General features: G+C 42.7%; 1 long non-coding RNA gene across 1 annotated transcript; it reads right to left on the bottom strand.

The window, feature by feature from the left end:
• Nucleotides 1-10,859: 10,859 nt before the first annotated feature.
• On the bottom strand, nucleotides 10,860-16,622 carry LOC106844367 (uncharacterized). The gene is made up of 3 exons (XR_011503667.1): nucleotides 16,486-16,622; nucleotides 16,098-16,181; nucleotides 10,860-11,555 (listed from the first exon to the last, which is right to left on the bottom strand). It is a non-coding gene; the product is annotated as an uncharacterized lncRNA (long non-coding RNA).
• Between the last annotated feature and the right edge of the window lie 297 nt (nucleotides 16,623-16,919).

Here is a 16,919-nt window from a genome sequence, read left to right as displayed (position 1 = left end):
TGTTCTAGTTTTTAATGTTAGCTTACAACCCACTAAAATGTGATCATCCTGTTATCCTTCACCTTGTATGGAAGAAAAAACCCTTCCAATTACTTGCCCCTGAACTTCTGTTGGGAAATGATCAATTATTTCTTGTCCAAAAGCCACCGAGTGAGTCAGAGGCAAAGCTGGAGGTTAAGTTTGGGTCTGGCGGCCATGATGGTCTCTGCGGGAGATCACAGGCCTCCCCGCCTCCCACCCTTAACTGTTGCTCAGTCACTCCATGGGCAGCCAGAATAAACTGAGATATTTGAACTCTCCCCGTAGACTGGCCTTTCTGGGTTTGTGCCTCTTCTCTGGTTTCTTAGTGCAAAGGCTGATGGAGAAAGCGGCTTGCTGGTCCTCTGCCCGTGTGCTGCAGGATGAATAGTGTGAGGTCTGGAGGCACATGTTCCTCTGGAACCATTGACAGAGGACAGGCAATCTTTTTCTCAATTATTAATTTAAAGATAACGATCATATGATATGGTCGAAACTGAGAATAGTCCTTCATAATAAGAGCCAAACAAGGGCTTGAATTGCCCAACCTCGTTCCTTATTTAAGAATTGTTAGAGTTCATTCAGAAATTTCCTTTTGTAACTGAAATAAGAGTTGAATATACATCGTGGGATGCTCTCTCCACTTTTCAGGCCAGTGTTTGATAGACTAAATCTCAGAGGCAACATAGATTTTTTTTGTATCCGTGCTCGAGATAATGACATTCTGTGTTTCTGTCATCCAGACAAGACACTAGGTGTGGAGAAGTGAATACCACTGTCCCCACTTCAGTTCATTCTGAAAACATTTTCCAAGGGAAATATCACAAGTGCTGAGTGGAATTTTTTTCTAGGCTTTATTTGAATGTTAATGTGTTAATTAAGTGAAAAAACTGTGTTTTCACTTCATCTGTAATTAGTTACTTGAGTTTTCAGGAGTGACATTGCAGATAAGTGGGGAAAGTTTGGTTATCCACGGAGAGGAAAAAATGGAATCCCTACCTCACACCAAACATAAAAATCAGTTCCGGATGAATTAATTAAAACAGAAGTAAAAACTTTCTCAAATTGAACCCTAAACGCTGATGGCTTTACTGGCATAAGGTTGCTCACGGTCTCCTGTTACAGGACCGAGTTCTATCCTACATCGATCACTTTAAATGTCGTGTGGAGCAGGGATGAGAGGCAGGCTGCTGGGAGGCTGGTGGGACAATCCAGGAAAAAAGTAACGAAGGCATGAATTAGGAGACTGCCGGTAGGAACGGAAACACGGGACTGGATTCTGGAAATACACACTGGGATTTGTTGACTAGTTAAGTGTAGATGGTGAAAGAGAGGGAAAGTTTAGGGGTGCCCGTCTGCTTTCTGCCTTGGAGAGGAAGTGGCTTATGGAAGACGACGATACCACTCATTGGAAAAGCTGCCAGTCATTGAGGTGTTCTACGGGTCAGGCGCTGTACTACATTATCACATAGACTTAGTTACATGTATGTTGTCTCATTTAATCCTCAAAAAGCCTGCAATGTAGGTATTACTGTTTTCATTTTACAAATGAGGAAACTGACCTAGAGATGTTAAGTAACTATTCAGCCATCATAGCAGAAGTGTTGGGGTCCATCTGGTGCCGTCAAACCCAAAGCAAGAACTCTTAATTGGTTGGGGATATCTTGAGTTTGAGACGTCTGTGAGGATCCATGCAGATGCAGCCAGCAGACAACGGAACGTACCTTAAATAATTGAAGGAGGTTTGGGGGTTAGGTCTGGGGAAAAAAGTATTCCAGGCAGAAGGAACGGCAAATTCAAATGCCCTAACGCAGGGAAGACTTTAGTGGGTTCAAAGAACAGAAAGCCAGTGATACTAGAGCAGAGTGGATGAGAGGAAGAAGTGGGAGATGAGCAGGGAGAGAGCGCGGGGGGTGGGGGCCAAGGCCATGGGGCTCTGTCCTCCCAGTAGAGAAGACCGCAGGCGGCAGCCGTCCTCCTGGGGAGGCTGTGTGGACAGAGCATTTGGGCCCCAGGCCCTGATGCTGCCCGCCATACAGGGGCTATAAAGACCTGACTCCTTCGTAGAGTTTTGTCCTGAGAGACCGCACACCTGCCTCTGCCCACCTCCACCAGGGCCTTTGAGAGGAGAGCTGGAAACCGTCTTCCCGGCTCCCTGGGTTCTGGGCAGGATGCCCATCTCCTCAAGGCGCCCACCAGCTGGTTCTAAGAGGGAGGGGATCATTCTCTGGGGCTAGGGTTGGGTCAGGGGAAGTCCTGACAATTTTACCATTTTGGTGAAGACCCTGGAAGTCATTTCCATTGACATTATGTCATATGTGCCCACAAAATGGCCTTGGTCGTTAGTGCTGCTGTTTCCCTATTATTTTTCTTTATGAGGAAGATTGTCACTGAGCTCACATCTGTGCCAGTCTTCCTGTATTTTATGTGGGACACTGCCACAGCATGGCTTGATGAACAGTGCTATGTCCATACCTGGGATCTCAATCCGCAAACCCCAGGCCACGGAAGCAGAGGGCATGAACTTAACCACCACGCCACTGGGCCAGCCCCTGCTTTTTCCTTATTTTTATTTCCTGTCCATGAGCATAAATTTTCTTTCTTCTGGTGAGTTGTACCTAATCATCGGGCTACTAAATTATTGGGGAAGGGTGTCTCTAATAAGGTCCCTCCTATTTCATCCTCTTTAATTTGGGGGTGAGTCACCCTTTGAGGATAACAGACTCTGGCGGCCAGCTCTGTGATCTCAGGCTGGCGGCTGAGCCCTGCAGCCGTCCCTCTGTCCGGCCAGCCAGCCGAGAAGGAGATTCCAGGATCTCTTGGTGCCTTTCCCGCCCACTGCTGTCTCCCCTTGATCCCGTCCCAGCCGTCTGCACCGTGTGGTGTTTACCGCCCTCTTGTGGTAGAGGGGTTTGTTCTTTCCAGCTCCTTGTCCGACTTCAAAGGCCCTAATAAAATCTAAAACATCAAGTGTTGCAGGAGCAAACGCCAGTACACGAGCGTTGTTATATTTATATCTGAGTGTCATGCTTAGTGATAGCAAGAGAAAGGAAGGAAGGGAGGGAGAGGGAGAAAGAGAAGAGGGGAGGGAGGGAGGGATGGAAGGAAGGAGACAAAAAAGCCACAGGCTTTTAGAATCTGAACAGGTTTAACATTCTCTGATACTCAAGAATCAAAAGGGCTCCAAACAAATGGATGCCTTGCTTCTCCTTGACTAGAACCCAAAATTTATATCTGAAAAATGAACCTCATGTGTTTCGTTACTCGCTTGATGTACTTTTCACACAAGAATTAGGTGAAAGATGTTTGCTACCCACAACTGCTGAAGTTAGAATTTTAGGGTCTTGTGATTTTTAAAATTCAGATCTTAGAATACACTTTTTTCTAAATTTATATTAGAATTTATTTTCCATCTATTTCATTATAATTTAATTTTTTTGGTTATAATATATATTTTTATATATCTGTTTTTATAGATTTTATACTTGCTTTTTAAGGAATGTGTCTAATGTGCAATTAACTTTTTTTATCTTAGTACTTGATTTAAGAATACATTGTGATTATTGCTATTTACTACTTACTCTTAAATTTGTATGTATTATGCAATATTTAAGACATAGAAAAAGACTTCAAAGAGTAATTTTGATGAATACCTGCATATCTACTGCCTGGCTCAGAAAATAAACACAGTTAACACCTCCGTGATGGGTACTTTTGTGTGTCAGTTTGGTTAGGTTGTGGTACTCAGTTTTTGGTCAAACACCAGTTTAGGTGTTGCTATGAAGGTTTTTTTTCTATGATTAAACATTTAAATCAGTTTAGACTCTGAGTAAAGAGATTACCCTCCATAATGTAGGTGGGCCTCATCCAATCAGTTGAAGGCCTTAGAGAAAAAGACTGAGATTTCCCCCAGAGGGAGAAGGAATTTTGCCTCCAGACGGGGCCTTCAGACTAGAGACAGCGACATCAGCTCTTCCCTGGGTCTCAGGCTGCCAGCCTGCCCTGCAGAATTCGCACTTGCCAGCCCCACCATCGTGTGCGTGTGAGCCGATTTCTTAAAATAAATCTCTCTCTCTCTATTTATACGCACGTATACATCCTATTGGTATGTTTCTTGGAGAACCCTGACTGACACAGGCCTCCTCCAACCTTCCTCTACTGCTTCTCCCTCTCTCCATTACAGAGAAAACATCTGTCTGATACTCACACTGACTTTATAATTTTACCAAGGAGCTGTGTCTGCCTACGTAATGCAGAGTATTAGTTGCCATTTGTAACTTTATGCGAATATATCATCTTGTATGTACTCTTTGAAATGGCTTATTTCTCCTTAGCTTTCTGCTTGTCAGATTACTCCATGTTGAAATACGCAGCCATCGTTTATCCATTTTCACTGTTTATGGTATTTCATTTGATGAATACAGCTCAGTTTATCCATTTTCCTGTAGATGAGCATTTAGTCTGTTCACAGTGGTTCCTGCTTCAAACAACGTGTCCTGGTCATTCTGTACACACCTGCTGGTGCACGTGCACCAGTGCTTTTCTAGATTGTGCAGGCAGAAGTGGAATTTCTGGGTCAGGGACCTGCCTGGCTCCAGCCTCATCAGGTCTTCCTGAATGGCTCTCCAAATGGATTCTTTCTGTTTGTACCCTCACCAGTTTCCACTGCTCCAAATCCTGGCCAACGCTGGTACTGTCTGATTTTGAATTTTTGCCAATTTGCTAGATGTAAAATAACAGCTTTTTGTTGTTTTCATCTGTGTCCACCTTCTGACTAGGGCAGTTGAGCACCTTTCTCGTGTGTTCAAGGACCACTTGTGTGTCTTCCCTGGTGAATTGCCTCTTCACGTTGCTGGCTCACTCCCATTGTTGTGTATCCTTCTCTTATTGATCGCTGGCCAGGACCTCCAGCCCCACATGGGGTAGAAGCAGAGGTAGTGGGATGCTTGTCTTATTCCTGATTTTAAAGGAGTTATCAGTAATGTTTCATCATTGTGCACAATGTTTACTGTAGCTATTTTGGTAGATGTTTTTGGTAAATATTTTTTATTGACTTAAAAGCATCCTTTTCTATTCACAGTTTGCTAAGAGTTTTTATCATGGATGGATGTTGAATTATATCAAGTGCTTTTTCGGCATCTGTTGAGAAAAACATGCTTTTCCTCCTGTAGCCAGATAATTGATAGGTGAATTATCTTAATAGATTTTTTTATATTAGACTATCCTTACATTCCTGGGATAGATCCATCTTGACTGTTCAGTATTGCTTACTCCTAAATATCATTCGAACAGCCTTTGTCTTCTCCTTTCTCATAAAATAACAGAAAAAATTGCAAGAATTAAAAGAGGCTATGCAATGTCTTTAGAGCTTCTGTTCACAAGATATAAAATTCTATGGGGATGGCAAAATAATCCAGCGGGGAGATGAGGTTAGTTTATGGCTGATGTCATTTCCTCATAAATAAATCCTTTCGTTAACATGGACATAATTAGTCTTGTTGCTTTATCTACCTAAATCAATGATTTTTATTAGACCAAGTATTTTTTAAAGGTAATAAACAACATAATATGAACGTTAATGTACTTTCCCATAACTGTTAAAACTTCTGACAAGCAGCTACCTCTTGCCTGTTGATAACCCAATGTCAAACAAATATTAGGGAGCAACTTGGAAATAGCCAATATTTCTTTTGTTCAGTTGTTTATTTGTGTCTGGCCATGCTTGGGGTTGTGACCGAGTTGCATACCGTTAACGCAATTATCATCCGCTCATAAAAGATTTCGCGGTTCACTTAGCGTAAGTGAATATGCTGGGACGACATCAGTGCTTCCCGTTCCATGTTTGCTGTTCGGACCAACACTGCCATGGCTTCTAGACGCCCTTCCACTGAGTTAATTTGAAGAGGCCTGGTTTAGATTAACAGACTCCTGCAGCAGCATCCTTTGAGAACTACATGGGCCTTAGGAGACCATGATAAAGTGTTAGGCAAGCTGAAAGGCCCACGGAAATACAGCCCTTTGTCCACGGCAGTCCGTCTGGCCAGGTGGCCCGGGGTCAGCCTTGGAGCCACTTGGCCAGCCAACTTACAAAAGCATAAACCTTTACGATATCTTATCATGCTGAGACAGATCCTAGTGTGTTACAACGACATAAAAATTAAAATTTTATTTTTCCTGCCGAGTTAATAATTAGCCAATGTCAGTGAACAAAAATAGTAAGAACCCATCAATTTTTTTGTTGTTTTGAAAAAGGGAAAAGGGAGATAGTCTTCCTGTCATAGCACAATGAATATTGCCATGTGATGGTGCTACGATAGAGAGCCGTGAATTTAGAAGTGAGAAGCTCGCGATAGTATTGCTGGTCCTATTTTAGGAATTTAAGAAAGTAAATGAGATCTTTCATTGTATTTCACCGTGGGGCCCTTCCCACCACCCCACGTTGACCCCAGTGCAGTGTCCTAATGATATCGACCCTGATATCAGTTTCCCCACATTAAACCTAGCATATATGGGTTAAAACCAAAACACTCATTCCCTGCTTACTCTCTGGCTTCCTGGCTCCAGAATCCACTATCCTCCATGGAGACAGACACCGTCAAGGACAAGCACCTGGACTATCTCCTCCCACAAAGAGATACAGGCTGGTGGGAAAGCTGCTGACCAGCAAGGTCACGGGCTCCCTCCTCTCTGCAAGTGTCTCAAGGCCAAAGACAGGCTGGTGGGAAAGCTCCGACCAGCAAGGCCATATGCTCCCCCTCCCCTACCTAAAGCCCCAAATAAAAACCCTTCCTTTTAGCTTTTCGGGGAGTTTGGGATTTCAGCGTTAGCCGCCCTCTCTCCTTGCTCAGTGCTGTGCAAAAATAAAATTCCTACTTTCTTCCACCGCCCCCCCCCCCCCCCCCGGTGTCAGAGATTGGCTTGCTGTGCAATGGGTGAGTGAACTCACTTCAGGTTCGGTAACACTAACCCATTACAGCCCCTTTAAGAGTCTGGCCAAGGCTACAGACCCCTCCTCAAAATGACTCATATCCCCGTACAGCTTTACACACCTTGGGAAGTCCATGGGGCTCAAGCCCATCAGGGGATGCCAAGAACCTGGTGCTGACATTTGGTAATGACTCTGCAGGCCCCTGGATGGGCTGCCACTCCTCCCCTTTCCCTTTCTTTCTCTGTTAAATGCACAGCCACAGCCACTTGGCACTCCGTTACAGTCTCTCTTGCTCTTTTTAGAAAGCCTCCCGCAGCCAGGCACTGTTTCAGGACCTGGGGACACAGCAGAGAACAGACAGTTTGCCTTCTCTTATGAAGCTTGCATTTTACTCTGGGAAGATTGTCAATAAACAAATACCGAAGTAAACATGTGTTAGCTGATGCAAAGTGCTTTGATGGAAAATGAAACAAAACAGGGGGATGTATGGTGGACAGAATTCCAAAGATGTCCCCCCGGAATGGAATTAAGCTTACTAATCAGATGACCGTAACAAGGGGGGCTTACTCTAGATTATTGGAGTGTGACCGATGTAATCCCAGAACAATCCCCCATCACAAGCTCCTTGATGTCGTCCCATTATGGGAGGTGACACGTGCTAGATAAGGCACAGAGTCGGGGTTCTGGGGATCAGGATGAGGACATCCTGGAGGGCCCGTTATTCAGCCAGCTAAAATTCTCTTTTGAGTCTTGCTGCTTTTTTCAATGAAATAAAATGGTCATCAGCTGAGAGTGAGAAGCGAGCAGAGGCCTTCTAAAGTTTAAGAAGAGAGGGGAACATGTAAGATGGTCGTCTTGACGCAGCAGAGAGACACTTGACCGGGACAATGTCGGGTGGATGGTAGCGATGAGGGCCCCCTGAGACCGGCGCAGAAAAATGTGGTGAGGAGCAGGCGGCAGGCGGGGCCTTTCTCCAGCCACGCCACATGCTGGGGTGCAGCGCAGGGCGGTCAGCGTGGAGTTTAACTGGGGTGAGACTTCCCAGGGAGTTAGTAGGAAAGGAACATGCAACAGAGAGATTCTCGTGGCGGGCTGTGGACTCTAAGCTGGGCAAGAAAGAACAAGAATGGGTTCTGGACAGGGAGATGTGATGTGATGCGTGGACTGTGGCCAGATGAAGAGTTTTTGGGGTGGCGGCACTAGAGAATGCGAGCTGAATCTGGAGGGTGAGCCGGGCGGCGGGGATGTGGAGCCAGTTCAGTCCACTCCAAACAGAGGCACCGTTCAAGTCAGTCCTGGGTGGGGAAGAAACCCTCTGAAATCGACTTCTGCAAATTATGCTGAAAAGGTTGTGATTGAGATACTTTTAAAATCTGGAAGTTAAACTTCTTAACTCCCTATCGGTTTCCTAGTCCCTCCAAGGATCACGTGGGCAAATCAAAAACTGCGGGCTGGCCAGCCTCGCTGCTGCCTTCTGTTACCGGAGGAGGGGATGCACGGAGAACGAGGAGGGGATGCACGGAGAACGCTGCGTCATAAAAGAGTGTAACTGGAAGAGCGAATCTGCTAAAACTTTAATCAAATGCCATCCTGGGTCGAACAGAATTCAAATATAAATCACTTGGATTCCCACAACACTGCTCTTTCTTCAGTGCAGATAGTCGAGAAGTTCCTAATTCCGTGGGAGAAAACTGCTCGTAACTGTCAAAAATAACCAAAAGTTTAACTGGGCAAATAAATCTTTTCTACTGTAGTGTCCCTTAGGATGAAATGAAAAATTTTCCCCCTCTGTTTTAAAGGAGACATTGAGAATACGCTGGAAGCATTTATTAAGTGCCTACGGTGTACCAGGTCAGTCTAGGAAGTAAAGATTCAGAGATGAGTAAGCCACAGTTCCTGATCTCAAGGGGTTTTCGGCCAGGGGAGGAAGACGGGCGTAGAGAGATGTGCAGACCCCGGGGTGGGGGCGCAGGAGCAGGATCATGGAGGAGGCCCCAGGGGAGCACCCAGGAGGGAGAGGGCGCTCTGGGGAGGGAAGCCAAACTCCTGGAGGAGGCTGCTTCAGCAGACACTTAAGGAAGATCAGGATTTTGTCAGACAGATAAGGGCACTTTAAGCAGAGAAGGAAGCCTGTGGACCAATCTGGAGTCATGAAACAGCATGGTGTTTGCTGAGAACCCTCCCCCACCACCCCACCCCTCCCCACCTCTCCCCACCCCTCCCCACCTCTCCCCACCCCCCCACCCCTCCCCACCCCTGCCATCAGCAGAAGACTGGCCGGCTGCGAGCTTCGATGGGGGACCTGGGATGTTGACCTTCACCCTGAGGGGGCTGGGAAGCCCTTGACAATGGTAGGCAGCACAGCAGGGGCACATCTGTGCAGCTAGAGACATGTTGAAGATGTGAACTGACTTGATGGTGAGGGTGAGGAAGAGAGCCCAGCTGACACCCAGGCTTCTTGCCTGGGAGCGTTGGGGTGGAGGTCTCAGACAGACAGAGAGTGCTGCAGGAGGAGTGTGTTCCAGGCGACAAGATCATGAATTCAGCTTGACATCCAGGTGAAGATGAAACCTTCTGCTATTCAATGGACTGGAGGTTTTATCTAATCCTTCCCTCCATCCATCCATCTTCTATCTATATATCTATGTATCTATGTACATATCTGTGTATTATTAAACAACAAAATTCAACTGAGTAAATTTAAATATCTTATTGGCTTTATTCGATGATTCATGAATCAAGCCGCATCCCTTCTAGCGGATAGAAGGGAGCTCGGAGGATTGTTTGTGGCAAGGTCACCTTCCTTTAGGAGACGGCAGGGTCCGTTGGGCAGGTGACCTCACTAGTGCTGACCAGGTAATTCCTGACTGATTTAAGATTCCATTCCTGTGGGAGGCTGACACTATAATTAAGTTAGGTATTAAATGTTGGTTTGGTGACATGTGGCTTAGCACAAGTGACTCCATTTGGGGCCTGTTGTCTCTTTTTCAACAGTATGTATGTATCTATCTATTTTGAAGTCTGCATTCACTTTTATCTGATGGTTTCATCCTTTTTTTTTTTTTTTTTGAGGAAGATTAACCCTGAACTAACATCTGCCGCCAATCCTCCTCTTTCTGCTGAGGAAGAGTGGCCCTGAGCTCTCATCCATGCCCATCTTCCTCTACTTTATATGTGGGACACCTACCACAGCATGGCTTGACAAGCAGTGCATAGGTCTGCACCCAGGATCTGAACTGGTGAACCCCAGGCCTCCAAAGCAGAACGTGCACACTTAACCACTGCGCCACCAGGCCAGGCCATGATGGTTTCAGCCTTGAATGGTCTTTGTGTAAATTCATTATCTCATTAAGGGCCATATAATGATGGGCTTTTTCTAATGTCGTAACTTGCCTCCTCAATCAGGGGTATTTGGTTGCTCTGAAATATGACATGTATGAGACACGCAGGATAAATGTGTAATCCTTCCCTTTGGGATTGGAAGGTTTTTTGTTTTTGTTTTTGTTTTGGTGAGGAAGATTTGCCCCAAGTTAACATCTGTTGCCAATCTTCCTCTTCTCTGCTGAGGAAGATTAGCCCTAGGCTAAAATCTGTGCCAATCCTCCTCTATTTTGTATGTGGGATGCCGACACAGCATGGCTGCCACTGAGTGGTGTAGGTCTGCACCCAGGAACCGAACCCAGGCTGCCAAAGCCGAGCGCACTGAATTTAACCACTAGGCCACAGGGCCAGTCCCATGGTATTGGAGGTTTTTAATTCAACATTTAAATAGTTTATCCCAGAGAAAATTTAAAAATATGAAAGATATTTTTTCTTCTCTCATCAACAGTGATAGGGAGATGCCCAAACTGTTACCGAACCTGAAGTGAGTTCACTCACCCGTTGTGCAGCAAGCCAATCTCTGACACCGGGAGTGGTGGAAGAAAGTAGGAACTTTATTTTTGCACAGTGCTGAGCAAGGAGAGAGGGCAGCTAACGCTGAAATCCCAAACTCCCTGAAAAGCTAAAAAGAAGGGTTTTTATTTGGGGCTTTAGGTAGTGGAGGGGGAGCATATGGCCTTGCTGGTCGGAGCTTTCCCACCAGCCTGTCTTTGGCCTTGAGACACTTGCAGAGAGGAGGAAGCCCGTGACCTTGCTGGTCGGAGCTTTCCCACCAGCCTGTCTTTGGCCTTGAGACACTTGCAGAGAGGAGGAAGCCCATGACCTTGCTGGTCAGCAGCTTTCCCACCAGCCTGTATCTCTGTGGGAGGAGATAGTCCAGGTGCTTGTCCTTGACGCTGTCTGTCTCCATGGAGGATAGTGGATTCTGGAGCCCGGAAGCCAGAGAGTAAGCGGGGAATGAGTATTTTGGTTTTAACCTCATATATGCTGGGTTTAATGTGGGGAAATTGATATCAGGATCGGTATCAACTCCCCCCTCTTTTATGTCCATCCTTCAATCTTGAGGGATTTGGGGTGATGACCGATCTAGCTACTTCCTGCTGAAATGGGGTGTAGGTTGTTTCATCTCATTGAACCAGTCTTTAAATAAGGCAGTGATGCTGGTGGGCTCCTTAAGTTAGGCCTGTATCATATAAGTAAGTAACCAGTTATTTAATAAGAAGTTTTTCTAAAGAAACAAAAAGAGAAAAACAAGGTTAATGGTTGGAGCAAATTATAAACCAGCTTTTGAGCCCAGGGGGCAGCCAATCAAGATTCCTAGAAGTCAGGGTCAAAGCATCTTTTGCAGTTTGAAATGTCTCTGATGGTGTCATTGGGCACTCAGGTAGCTTTTTGAGTGGCTTACACAGCAGTAGACATGAATCTCTCTTAAGTTTATATTAGGTCCTCCAGCTTCAGTTTGTAAGGCTTTAGGAAAAAGGGCAGATTTAGTTTTCAATGACTCCAAATGAAAATAATGGGGAAAAAACCTGAAAATGTTAGTTTGGACGTTTTTAGCCAGATATTTCAGGAGATGAAGAATTCAAGATCCAGTCCAGTTAACAGAAGTAAAACAAAAATTTCAAAGATAGTTGAAAAAACTAAGATCCAATATTTATAAACATGTATTATAGTTTCTATTGAAACATAATTTTCCTCCTGAAAATCACCCTCAATTTTACTAGACATAGCCAAATTAAGACTAACTGATTTGAACAATGTTTAGTTTTAATAAATTTGGCATAATTATTTACATAAGTACAGCAAGAATAGTAATTGATCACACAGGCTCTTTTAAATCTGCTTTGCTGGAATCTTATAACGAATCTCAGGTTGATCTTTAAAGGCCTCTCAAGGAAAGCCAAGCAAAGGACCTGTTATCAGATTCTGCCTGCAGTACCTGCAGATTTGGGCGAATCCCTCTCTTCATGAGGTTCCCCAAAATATTGAGGTTCCTTGTACCTGCCAAAAGGAGCGACATTCTTTGCTCAACCTTACCAGGTTACAGAACCCATAAGCACAGTACCAGGCCAATATTTTCAAGTGGCTTTATTCCAGAATGTCAACCTTCATTCCTCAAAACCTGTCTTGTTATATTTAAGCCTGTATGTTTTTTCAAATATGATGTTCCAGTCAATGCCTTGGTAATATAAATAGTGTTTCCAATTGTGTCCTGTTAAAAGAAGAACAGATTCTTATTGTACTTATGCAAACAACTATATTGCCATAAGAATAAGAATACTTACTCATCAGGGGTTTTTACGTTTTGGAGGGCTCAGATAGGGAGGAAAAGACAAATGTTTCAATTTTGTTTATGAATTCCTGTAAGTCATAGTTCTTTAAGAGAATAGAGAAAAAGGTTTTCTTAACTCTGAAAAAAAGCAAAACATCAAAAATCAGCAATATCTCAATCAAAAAGTCATAAAAATTATAATCATCCCTATCAGTTTATTCTGTCCTGTGTAATTGATTCTTGATCTTAATCTTCTGTCAGCAGTTTACGAGCTCATCAGTTTCTCTGTTGGAGTTCTGTAATTTTTACTCAGTTTGTTTTTACAATCTGAATGTTTATTAGAAACCTGTATTCTAGAGTGTCAGAGTCCTTTCCATGAATTTCTCTGCAGATGAAACATATTTGCAGAAACATCAAAGTAAAACAGCCACTATTTATAAATAACAAAACATTCAAAAATGGTAATTGAGAAAGGCATTTGACCATGTCTGTGATATGTAACATTTTGAGATAATAACCAGCATTATAGCCGACAATCAGAACAGATCAGATCATTTTGAAAATACTTATATCAATAACACTAATTTACATAATACCATTTAAGAAAGTTTATGATTACTTATTTGACAACGCTTCCCATGTAATTTAACATACAAAATAAGCCTTATTAGTTTAGCATTTTTTTTTTTATAGGAAGAGAGCAAATTTCTCCGAGAAGTCTCAGGGGCCCTCTGAAAATCCCCAGAGAAACTTTCCCTTGTCTTCCAGGTGAAAAGAAAGCTTTTATTCAAGACTTCAATATTTGTGTGTATGGGGAAGCTTGTCAAAAATATTAAAAGCTTTAAAACATTTGTTTAGATAGGAAACAAAGCTCACTGCGAGACCATGCTCAGGTATCTATTCAAAGTGACAACAGAAACAGTCAAGGGGAAACAAGGTTAAAATAGTCAAAAAAAGCCTTTTTATAATCTTTTTATCAAGAGCAGATTAAAAATTTAGGAAAATTAACCTTTTAAGAAAAAGGAAACCAAGTTTTAATTTTGTACCACTTTACCTTTGACATATAAGTTTATTTACTTAATTGGATTTACTTTAATCCTGGGCAACTTGACCATACATAAATCTCTTTAGGGCTTTACTTTTACAAACCTTTGGTTACTTTTTTTACCTTCAGAATTTGTCCCAGCACTTTAGGACAAATTTATCTTTCTCAACTCAAGAAACGAAAGTATTTCCATTCTTTATATCTTTTTATTGAAAGCATATATTTTACTCTCTTTGTATACAGACCTTTTAGAAATATATGTTTTCTCATAGAAACTTTCTCAGCATACATATAAGATGTTTATTAATAAACCTAAGCACTTTTCAGTCTCTTTGATATAAGAAACCAAAGGCAGACAAATATATGCTTAGTAGTTAACCTTTAATATTTTATCTTATGTGGAAATGACCTAGATACCCAATAAACTGTTATTATTTAATTTAATTTAGTAAAGCTATAAAATTTGTTTCCAAAAAGATTTTGGAAGCTGTTTTTAAGTATGCAGCCAATAAGACATAATTATTGTACTTAAAACTCCTACCCAGTTTTAATAATTACTCTTAAAAACTTCATGTGACACTACAGCAGTTAACTATCATCCTCAGTTGTTTTAAGTACATATATCATAATATAATTATTATACATATAATTACATATATAATGATTGTTAAAAAGTTTTTCCAAAAACTTTTATTTTTTTACATTTATTTAATTTACCTGTTCTTAACAATTATATTTAGATCGTCTAGAAAAACTCCATGAGACATTAAACAAAATTAGCTATTATACTGAGTTATGAGTTTTATTGATAAATTTTGTAACAGAGATGACATGAGCTCATTTGACCAGTAAACCCAGGCTGTATGTCTGCATTATAGCCAATGCTGATAACTTTGAAGACATGTTCATTTTAAATGAAACCAGCAAACAAACAGGCTTTCATTCATCAAAGATCATTTTATATCATGTTAAATAACTTTGTCTCAGAAGTTTTTGCATATTCGTTAAAGACTGCATTCCATTATGAGAGATTTTGAATGCTCTTCTGAAACACGTTTTCAGAATGGCCATTACAATTCCAAATTATCTCAAAAGTTTACTTATTTTTTCTCGTTCAATTTTAGATCAGGAATTTTGGGGGAGTTGAAGTGAAGCTCAGCTTGCTGGGAAGCTCAGCAAGAGAGTAGAAAAAAGCAGCAGATTTGGGTTTGGCTGCTGGCATGTTTAATTATTTAATTATTTTCTCTTAAAGAGGCAGTAAAGTATTTCTAATTTTATTTAGAAGCCTCAAAAGATTAAAACAGGCTCCCCGTTGTTGCAGCTGGCTTTTCCAATTGCATACATCAGTTTGGGTGAACTGAAATTGGCCTGTTTAAGTATATCAATTTTTACAAAACTTTATCTTAGTTTTACTAACCCTTATACTTTTAATTATAACTTACATTAGAATTCTATTAACAAGTTTTGGTATTACAATATTGTTCAGGGGAAGCATTCCCAGTTAGACATAACATTTATTCCCAAAGAAAACATCCAGGCAAAGTTGACATAACCTCTTCATATAATATTAGCTTAAATACTTTAATCTTTATAATCTTATTAATCTTAGTAGGCTAACTGTTGCCCCAAACAACTGTTGGTCAGGTGTCTCACTCTGACTTTTGCCTCCTGACCTTTTAAATGTTTCCAACTGGGGTAAATAGAACAGATTTGTCTGATGTCCTTTAATATTGGGGAGCCAATAGCCCATCCAACCTTAGGCAGTATTTTATTATAACCTTTGTTTTAACTTCATTTATATCTGTTCCATTTATCCCATTGGGATGAGTCCTGTGACTCTTCCTTTCTGATTTTTCTTTGTTAACTTAACATTTTCATTAGCATCTGTAAGACTACGAGAAGCTGAGACCCCAAGTTTGATTAAGTTCTTAAGACTAGTCATTATAATTTCTTCTTAATTTGGTATTTACATAGGTACTGATAAAACAGTTGCTTATCATAAGAACTCTCTAAAAAGTTTCCCAACTTGAGGATCCATCATTTGGCCATTTTTTTCTCCCCGGAGTCTAAAGAATATTGTGGCCACGTGGTGTTACAAAAGAAAATCATCCCTCTTTAGACATTGCCTTATGGCTATAGGTCGACCATCAGCCAAAGTTTTTCCCAATGGGCTCTTAGGTGGAATAAATGAGCATCTCCCATGTTAACACTTTTGAAAGGACAGACAAACAGACAGATAACAACAAATACCAAACAAGCGCACATTCCCAAAAACCCGCGGCCACAAACGGAAGCCAAAACAAAGACCAAAACTAGAAACCAAAGTGCTTCCAGTCCCAGCTCAGTCCGTGCCCTACACTCGGTGGGCGCCCAACAAATGAACATCTGCCATGCAGATCCTCCCAAATGCGCAAGGACAAGGGACCTCGGTTGTGCACACCCAGGGGACTTACCAAAATTTGGCCGGGGCGTCGCGGCGACTTCAAAACAAACAGAGCCCAGAGGGCTGCCAAGGTACCCATTATTTCCGGCCGGTCCTGTTGGAAAAGGTTAACACAAAGACAAAGATAAAAACTACCAGCTACTTACAAGAGACGTCTTCCTAAGTCCTAAACCCAGTTTCTTCCACCACCAGAGCAAAAGCGCCATGGGCCAACGATATCTGGTTAGCAGCCAGTCGCTTGGGGCTGTCCCTGAGACAAGGGGCTCAGGCAGCTGCAGGACAGCTTCCAAGAGAAGCCTTTAGCCAGAGGCCGGTGTGCCACAGGCGAGACGTCCACCTGGGACATTGTCCCATCTGGGTCGCCAAATTGTTACCGAACCTGAAGTGAGTTCACTCACCCGTTGCGCAGCAAGCTAATCTCTGACACCGGGGGTGGTGGAAGAAAGTAGGAATTCTATTTTTGCACAGCGCTGAGCAAGAAGAGAGGGCAGCTAACGCTGAAATCCCAAACTCCCCGAAAAGCTAAAAGGAAGGGTTTTTATTTGGGGCTTTAGGTAGGGGAGGGGGAGCATATGGCCTTGCTGGTCGGAGCTTTCCCACCAGCCTGTCTTTGGCCTTGAGACTACTTGCAGAGAGGAGGGAGCCCGTGACCTTGCTGGTCAGCAGCTTTCCCACCAGCCTGTATCTCTTTGTGGGGAGGAGATAATCCAGGTGCTTGTCCTTGACGGTGTCTGTCTCCATGGAGGATAATGGATTCTGGAGCCCGGAAGCCAGAGAGTAAGTGGGGAATGAGTGCTTTGGTTTTAACCTCATATATGCTGGGTTTAATGTG

Source organism: Equus asinus, chromosome 5 (genome assembly GCF_041296235.1).
Source record: "Equus asinus isolate D_3611 breed Donkey chromosome 5, EquAss-T2T_v2, whole genome shotgun sequence".
Taxonomy (NCBI): domain Eukaryota; kingdom Metazoa; phylum Chordata; class Mammalia; order Perissodactyla; family Equidae; genus Equus; species Equus asinus.
This window is presented reverse-complemented; position numbering and strand designations above follow the sequence as displayed.